Consider the following 9,013-nt stretch of genomic DNA (forward strand, 5'->3'; position numbering starts at 1 on the left):
AACTAACAAAGTACACAGAAATGCATTTTCACCTGTCCAGAGTGCATTCCACAATCTCTATCTTACACCCCTTGCGAAAATAATGGAAAAATACGAAAAAGTTTTTCGGTGGAAATGGTCTGAGAAGATCTTAAACAGTCGTGCTTCCAAACATATTCAATAGCTATATACAGTAGTATTACCGATACAAGATTCGTGCACCACATGACCTGAAATTTCTGCAGCGATTGGACATCACTCTCAGGTAGTAAGCTCTTACTGTGACAATTTGCAGTGTGCAGTGCCGATCGATTGCTTGATTGGCTGTAGCGAGTGATCTATCCTGGAGCTTGATTACAATTATGCTGCACGGCAGACATACTTTCCGTCTCGTACTGTGTTCGCACAACCACATGTCGATGGGTGCAACGATCTTCTGCTTCTCTAGTTTCACATACGAATTACAGTAACAGCAACATGCACTTTACTAGAAGAAATAGTAAGGTATATGAAACCTCTTTGAGGTAGACAGGCCGCTTTAACCTAACAGAACGACGTAGAAGATTACTGTACTGTCGCTGCATGAAGACGATGAGCGTTGTCATAGCTTTTCGTGTTTCCACCTCGATCTGTTTCTTCTCACCCATTGCTACAGATTTCACCTTTTTTTGCCTTTTCTAGTGGCAGGTTAATTAATCTTCAATACCTTAGCGGATGTACCATCAATACAAGAAAATGTCGGTACATTAATTGACTATTGCCAGTGAAAGACGCAGGTTCGTGTTAAGATCGCAAGCGCAATTGTAATATGTCACGAGTGATCGAATCACGACATATCCCCACAAAGATAAAGTAATGTAATCCCTACTTTTGGTAATAGACCTCAACAGACTTTTTTCCTAATCCATTATCTCCATTTCCACTGCATTCCATATTCTGTTTGCTCACGAAACTTTAAACATACTTCGAAAGGACAATATTTCTAACAATTTTAGACTTTTGTTTTCTTTTCCGAATCTGCAGGGACGCGTTGTTAACTTCCACAATCCACACGATAAGATCTACACTTTCAGCAACTTATTACTCATCCCCTTAAGGATTACATATGCTGCACTTTCGAAGTTGGACCAATCCGAGAAGAGGAGCGAATCATGAATTAAATTTTGAGGCTTTTGGAAAGCTTGTATGTATAGTTTAATAAAGAAACTGTAAGTAGTGGTAGCTTGAGTGTCAGTGTCACGAACAGCTGCAAAAACAAATAGTTCGAAATAGGTTTTCTGACACAATTAAAAGAATTCGATATCTATTTTTATTCCTTATTTATTGTTCAATGTACAACATATCCCTCTCAGATATCAAAGTGGCTAACTTAATGTAAGTTGTGATAATTTTCTTTGTCTACGAGTGAACCTTCTTGGCGCCGCTCTGGGCTGATGACGCTTGCTGGGCCCTGCCAGCTCGGCTCACGTGCAGAACGCCTCCTCCCAGAAGTCCCTCTAGTAAGTCTCCCACACCGCCAACGGTGTCTCCCAAGCCGATATCTATGGCAGCCGACCTCTGCGTCGTGGTCGAGCTGTCCTGGGCGTCCACTGTTCCGATCATCACCAGCACAGCTACCAGTACCAGCGCTGACATCGCCAATGTCTGTAACGAGAGAATTGTGCGTCGTGAATATGTAATATTTCTGTTTTTTTATATGTATCCTACATACTTACATGGTATGGGTGGGAGAAGAATGAATTTAGCCTACAGTGATCGAGTAGTATTTGAAGCACTTGGTTGCAGCTTGAGTCATTTGCCCTTATAGAGGGGGTAATTCCAGGACTGAGGGAAAGCATCTCAGGATTAGAAACACCGATGACGAAATATGAGAGCACACTGCTAATTTAAATACTCTACCAGTTACAATTAGCAAAAATAAATAACCGGAATATATCCACTTGCCACTAGAAGTAACAGCTCGTTTGAGATGAAACTTAAGGAAATATAGTGGGTGCGGGAATTGTAGATAGTAGTTTCATCAGTCTGAAAACTATATTAAGGTATGAACTGATGTAAGACGGTTAACCTCCATGGGACATTGCTCTCATAACGAACTGATGGGTTTTAGACCCAGTCTGAAAATTATATTAAGGTATGAACTGATGTAAGACGGTTAACCTCCATGGGACATTGCTCTTCATAACGAACTGATGGGTTTTAGACCCAAAATATCTAAGACCATACCACATGTTACGAAGGTATACAGACGTACCGAAACAAGTGTAAATAGTCAAGTGAAACTATTTTACCTGTCCCAGCAGCTTTTGTCCTACCATTCCTGTGTGCTCGGTAACTGTGAGCTACAAAGCTCGAATAAGGAATATATGTAGAAGATTCTATCTCCGCTTGTGATCAAGGAACTAGTCCGGTTGTGGTCCCAGCAGGTGGGCACGTTGATAATGATTCCAAAGAAAGTAAGAAATCCTCATTAAGCTCGGCTAATTGTGACCGGTATTCGTCAATGCGTCAGCAGGTATATGTACGTGGCACCAACTTCCTCTACCGACTCTCCGAAATTGTTTACGTAATGTCCTAGGAATCTATGCTTTAAAACATGACTTCTTAAGCTAAAAATTATATTGTTTCTTCATTTGGAGGAATATTACAAAGTACCTGACGGTTCAAGACAAAAGTTTTGTCTCAAGTACAGATAGTGATGAGGATCAGTGGACAAAGTTCAAAACCATGGTACAATATGCGTTACATGATTATGTGCCAAGCAAGATCGTAAGAGATGGAAAAGAGCCACCGTGGTACAACAACCGAGTTAGAAAACGTCAGCGGAAGCAAAGGGAACTTCACAGGAAACATAAATGTAGCCGAAGCCTAGCAGAAAAACAAAAATTACGCGAAGCGAAATGTAATGTGAGGAGGGTTATGCGAGAGGCGTTCAATGAATTCGAAAGTAAAGTTCTATGTACTGACTTGGCAGACAATCCTAAGAAATTTTGGTCCTATGTCAAAGCGGTAGGCGGATCAAAATAATATGTCCACACACTCTGTGACCAAAATGGTACTGAAACAGAGGATGACAGACTAAAGGCCGAAATATTAAATGTCTTCTTCCAAAGCTGTTTCAAAGAGGAAGACTGCACTGTAGTTCCTTCTCTAGATTGTCGCAGAGATGACAAAATGGTAGACAACGAAATAGACGACAGAGGGCTAGAGAAAGAATTAAAATTGCTCAAAAGAGGAAAGGCCGCTGGACCTGATGGGATTCCAGTTCGATTTTACACAGAGCACGCGAAGTAACTTGCCCCCTTCTTGCAGCGGTGTACCGTAGGTCTCTAGAAGAGCGAAGCGTTCCAGAGGATTGGAAAAGGGCACAGGTCATCCCCGTTTCCAAGAAGGGACGTCGAACTGATGTGCAGAACTATAGACCTATAACTCTAACGTCGATCAGTTGTAGAATTTTGGAACACGTATTATGTTCGAGTATAATGACTTTTCTGGAGACTAGAAATCTAGTCTGTAGAAATCAGCATGGGTATCGAAAAAGACGGTCGTGTGAAACCCAGCTCGCGCTATTCGTCCACGAGACTGAGAGGGCCATAGACACGGGTTCATAGGTAGATGCCGTGTTTCTTGACTTCCGCAAGGCGTTCGATACAGTTCCCCACAGTCGTTTAATGAACAAAGTAAGAGCATATGGACTATCAGATCAATTGTGTGATTGGATTGAGGAGTTCCTAGATAACAGAACGCAGCATGTCATTCTCAATGGAGAGAAGTCTTCTGAAGTAAGAATGATTTCAGGTGTGCCGCAGGGGAGTGTCATAGGACCGTTGTTATTCACAATATACATAAATTACCTGGTGGATGACATCGGAAGTTCACTGAGGGATTTTGCAGATGATGCTGTGGTGTATCGAGAGGTTGTAACAATGGAAAATTGTACTGAAATGCAGGAGGATCTGCAGCGAATTGACGCATGGTGCAGGGAATGGCAATTGAATCTCAATGTAGACAAGTGTAATGTGCTGCAAATACATAGAAAGATAGATCCGTTATCATTTAGCTACAAAATAGCAGTTTAGCAACTGGAAGCAGTTAATTCCATAAATTATCTGGGAATAGGCATTAGGAGTGATTTAAAATGGAATGATCATATAAAGTTGATCGTCGGTAAAGCGGATAGCAGACTGAGATTCATTGGAAGAATCCTAAGGAAATGCAATCCGCAAACAAAGGAAGTAGGTTACAGTACGCTTGTTCGCCCACTGCTTGAATACTGCTCAGCAGTGTGGGATCCGCACCAGATTGGGTTGATAGAAGAGAGAGAGAAGATACAACGGAGAGGAGCGCGATTCGTTACAGGATCATTTAGTAGTCGCGAAAGCGTTACGGAGATGATAGATAAACTCCAGTGGAAGATTCTGCAGGAGAGACGCTCAGTAGCTCGGTACGGGCTTTTGTTAAAGTTTCGAGAACATACCTTCACCGAAGAGTCAAGCAGTATATTGCTCCCTCCTATGTATATCTCGCGAAGAGACCATGAGGATAAAATCAGAGAGATTAGAGCCCACACAGAAGCATACCGACAATCCTTCTTTCCACGAACAATACGAGACTGGAATAGAAGGGAGAAATGATAGAGGTACTCAGGGTACCCTCCGCCACACACCGTCAGGTGGCTTGTGGAGTATGGATGTAGATGTAGAATATTAATATCTTTATAATTGGAAGGTAATTTTTCTTCGTATGAAAGATGTAGAGTAAGGGAGTGTCCAGGAATTCATGTTGTAATAATTTGTATCTCCAAAAGCGGTATCTGAGGTCCACTGAGAGCTGTCGACGAAATAAAATTTGATTCGTTACCAGTTTCAAGCAACCGATCATCAACAGGCAACACCACCTAGTTTACTTCAGAAAGAATATGGTAGAATATGAAGAATACTGAAACCACCTGCCAGACGTAAACGCAGCAGACCAAGAAGTTCTGGGAAGACCATGACTGTGAGTTCGGGGATTAATTAACTTACAGATATCCGCTTGAGTTGTACTAATCTTTATTTAAACTCCCAACGGCTTCGAGATTTTGAAGTCCCATCTTAAGGTATGCTGCACACTTCCGTCTTATGTCATTTGACCTCTCTATCATCGCCTTGCTTGCTTAATAAGGAACATATTTTTATTAATCTGTGAGGTTCTGACTTACTTTTTCCCATTAGTATCCCTCTTAGCTAACTTTCCATGTCATTATTGCATTGTATAACGCATGCCGCTCGACCAAATCATTTTGCATGTCCAAAGGCACTTTGCATCCTATTCTGAACAAAAAAGGCACTGCAATATCGTATTTATTCGCTGACACGTGGTAAGTGACTTTGAGTAAAATATCTCACCTGTGCGGGAATATATATAATGGATGTGCGAGTACAGGTTGAGGATTGTGGACGACATTTGGAAGCTGGGTTTGGCGGTTAGTCGTGCACGGAAATCCAAATTGCAAGCCGACCGCTGGCGATAGGCGGGAAATCCGTCCAGGAAGATAGTAATTTCGGATCTACATTGAGGGAAAGAATCCCAACACCAAGAAGGAGTTGTGCGACGTAAACGGAAGTCGGTAGGCTTGTTTCTACTTCTGACAGATGAAGTCTTTCCTGACTTAGCCCCAGTAGAATGACAGTGACATTAGTAGCGCTACAATGAAGACGCAAGTCAGGTTTGCTTGAAATTGGAATTGGCCCACTCTCTGTAACCGTCCTGAATGTTAGTTGCCTTTCATATACATCTCGGTGAGCTGATGCTGTCAAGAATGCCTTGAAAGCGACAAAGACGCCATCATCAACACCTCACTGAGTTTGAAGGAGATCATGTAATACGGCTATGAGAAGCTGGATATTACTTGTGCGATATTGCAGAAAGACTTGCGGGAATGTTGCGACTGCATATGACTGCTGGCAGCGGTCGTCACGACACACTACGGTCGCAAGAGAAATGACTTCCGGTCGGACTTGTGGCACTATAGAGAGAGACGGCTATTGTATTTGGCGTATGATTCTGGTGCATGGTAACGCACCTGAGCAACCTTTTGAGCAGCAGCAGTTGGCACCACAGTGACAAAACCAAATGTTATAAGTCGGTTACTTCAAGGACAGCTCCACGATGGGTGGCGTGTGGCATTCATTCCAACAAACCCAAACCACCGCCATTTTTGAATTTGATGGAGTCAAGATAGAGATCATGGGAAGGCTAGATGGAGATCTGTTGTGTTGTTTGATAAAAGATGGTTCTGCCCTGGTGTTATTGATGGCCGCGTGGTCGTTAGGAGGCCACGTCAGGGTCTGCTACCAATCTCTCTCTGTACCAGACACACTGGATCTACGCCTGGAGGTATGGTCTCGGGTGCGATTTTCAATGACAGCAGGTGCACTCTCGTGATTACCCCATGCACCCTGACTCAAATTCGTTCGTCAGTCTAACGTTTCGACATGTTGAGCTGCCACTCATGAGCGACATTCCAGAGGGTGTTTCCCAACAGGATAATGCTCGCCCAGATACTGCTGTTGTAACTCCACATGCTCTGCAAAGTGTCGACATGTTGCCCCGGCCTGCTCGATCACCAGATCTGTGTCAAATAGAGCACATACGGGACATCATCGGACGATAAACAACGTTAACCGTCCTTGTATTGACAAACCAAGTGCAATAGGCATGGAAGTTCATCGCACAAACTGACATTCGACACCTGTCCAACACAACGCCTTCGCGTTTGCGTGTTTGCATTAACCGTTCTGGCGGTTACTCAGATTACTAATGTACCAGCATTTCACATTTGCAATTGTTTATCTCGCAAATTACTTCAGTCTGTGATCTTGCAATGTTAATCACTTAAAATATGTTACCTACACAAATGCATTCTCGAAATTGTACAACTTTACACTTTCAGCATATAATGTGCTCTATGATCCTGAATCAGATGCATGTCGCTAATAGTGGACTGCAATCCAGAACATGTGTGCTTTAACCTCTTCTGAAAGAAATGTTGTGCGCAATATTATCCTGTCAGATATGAGGGGGCTGGAGGCAATAACCGACGGCTGTCCTATTCAGCAACAGCTGTACATGAAAAAGTGTGTTATCAGACCCCTTTTTTGCACATTGGAGAAAATAAGCAACTAAGTTAACCTCGCAGTGAAATTTTAACTATTGTCATTCAAAATAGGACATGCAGCATAAAGCTGAGGAGGTAAATCCATGATTGTAGGAAATGACAGAGAGACAAATGTTTTATATCTAGCCAAGACAAAGACCATAAACTTCCATAGCTTTCAAATCGTACATGGACGCTGATCAGAACTTGATGAGTTGACATTTTGCATGAGATAAGTAATATTGGGAATGCACATGTGCAAATTGTTTTCCTCCCACTACTTTTGGATTCGTTCAAACTAGAGGTGTTTGTAACAATTCAGCTTGGAGGTCAGGTCATTTAAGCAGGGATTCGAATCGAAGAAGTTATGGAAGTAAGCCTTCTTTTCCTTTGTTAAACGTTTCTTCTCACGCAGTCTAGCATTCATGCATTTGTTGTAGATGGTACATTCATTGTCATATCTATGAATGCAATCAAATACACGTATTTTTATTTTATATAACTTAGCTCTGCATTTTACTCAGTATTACACAATATGCAAGTGGCTGCCATTGTCAAGTACTGGATCAAGCAACAGACAATCTGCAAGCACATGTGGTCTAGTGTCCCTGATGGAGTAGCAGACAATCTGCAAGTAGCCGTCGTCGTCTATTATCCCCTGATCAAGCAGTCTGGGATCTACAAGCTGCTGTGGCATAGTACAACCTTATGAAGCAGCAGATAATCTGCAAGTGGTTGCACAATAGTCCCCCCCACCTCCCCCCACTCCGTCTACCAGCAGAAAAGAAAAAAGGACCGAAGCCTGTCAGGAGACTGAACTTTATCATTACCAGCTTTGGAACTAATTTTAGTAGTCGTCTATACCACTGCAGAAAAATAAGTCGTTGTTTAACGTTGTTACCAAAAAATCGGAAAATATATTGACTGATTTCCTTGAAACTGTTGCACGATATTCTAGTAAAAACTTGAAAAGAACATCTAAATCTTGCAAGCAAAAATCTGGAACAGCTTTTGAAGGATTTACTTCATATAGTGATAGGATATCTGACACTATTCTGTCAGACATCCTTTCACCAGTCGTGACGTATACCCATCAAGTCGTTTCATTGTGAATTTAGAATTACTGTCTTCCAATAGAATGCATGCAGCACAAGGTTGAGCAAGCAACGCCGCGATAGTTGGAAATGAAGAAGATTAGGGTGTTGCAAATCTTGCCAGGAAGAGGACATCTAACATTCTTTTCCTGTCAGAGCATTCGTAGAAATTGGTGGAAACTTGAAGAGTAAGCATTTTACATGACATTAGAAATTCTGGGAATGCATATGTGCAGACTGTTTCTATCCCACCACTCCTTGATTTAGGAGGGAGGTTCGAACTATGTAAACGTATTGGGAATTATTCGTCTTGTAGGTCAGGTTATATCAGCACGCCGAAGAAGTTATTGATGTAAATCGTCTTTTCCTTACTGAAACGTTTCTGCTTAAGCAATCTGGCATTCATGCCATTTATGAATTTGTTGTACACTTCGCATTCTTTGCAATATCTATGAATGCTATCAAATTCCCTATTTTCTGTAACCCAGATCTGATTTTCTCTTAGTGTTACACAATATGCAAGCAGCTACCACCGGGTAGTGCTCGATCGGGCAGCAGACAGTCTGTAGGCACCTATGGAATAGTGCCCCTCATTAAGTAAAAGAGAATCTGCAATCGAATATCGTCTAATATCCCTGACGAAACAGCAAAGAATCTGCAAGCAGCTATTGCCTAGTATCTCTGATCAACCAGTAGGTAATCAGCATTCAGCTGTAATCTAGTGCCCCTCTGACCAAGCAACAGACAATCTACAGTCAGCTATCGCCTGGTACACTCTGATCAAGCTGCCAACTAGTACTCC

At 42.2% G+C, this 9,013-nt stretch overlaps 1 long non-coding RNA gene across 1 annotated transcript; it reads right to left on the reverse strand.

Moving 5' to 3' along the window:
- Positions 1-1,279: 1,279 nt before the first annotated feature.
- LOC126278163 (uncharacterized) lies at positions 1,280-2,312 on the reverse strand. Its single transcript, XR_007550668.1, has 2 exons — positions 2,234-2,312; positions 1,280-1,623 (listed from the first exon to the last, which is right to left on the reverse strand). It is a non-coding gene; the product is annotated as an uncharacterized LOC126278163 (long non-coding RNA).
- Between the last annotated feature and the right edge of the window lie 6,701 nt (positions 2,313-9,013).

Source organism: Schistocerca gregaria, chromosome 6 (genome assembly GCF_023897955.1).
Source record: "Schistocerca gregaria isolate iqSchGreg1 chromosome 6, iqSchGreg1.2, whole genome shotgun sequence".
Lineage (NCBI taxonomy): Eukaryota > Metazoa > Arthropoda > Insecta > Orthoptera > Acrididae > Schistocerca > Schistocerca gregaria.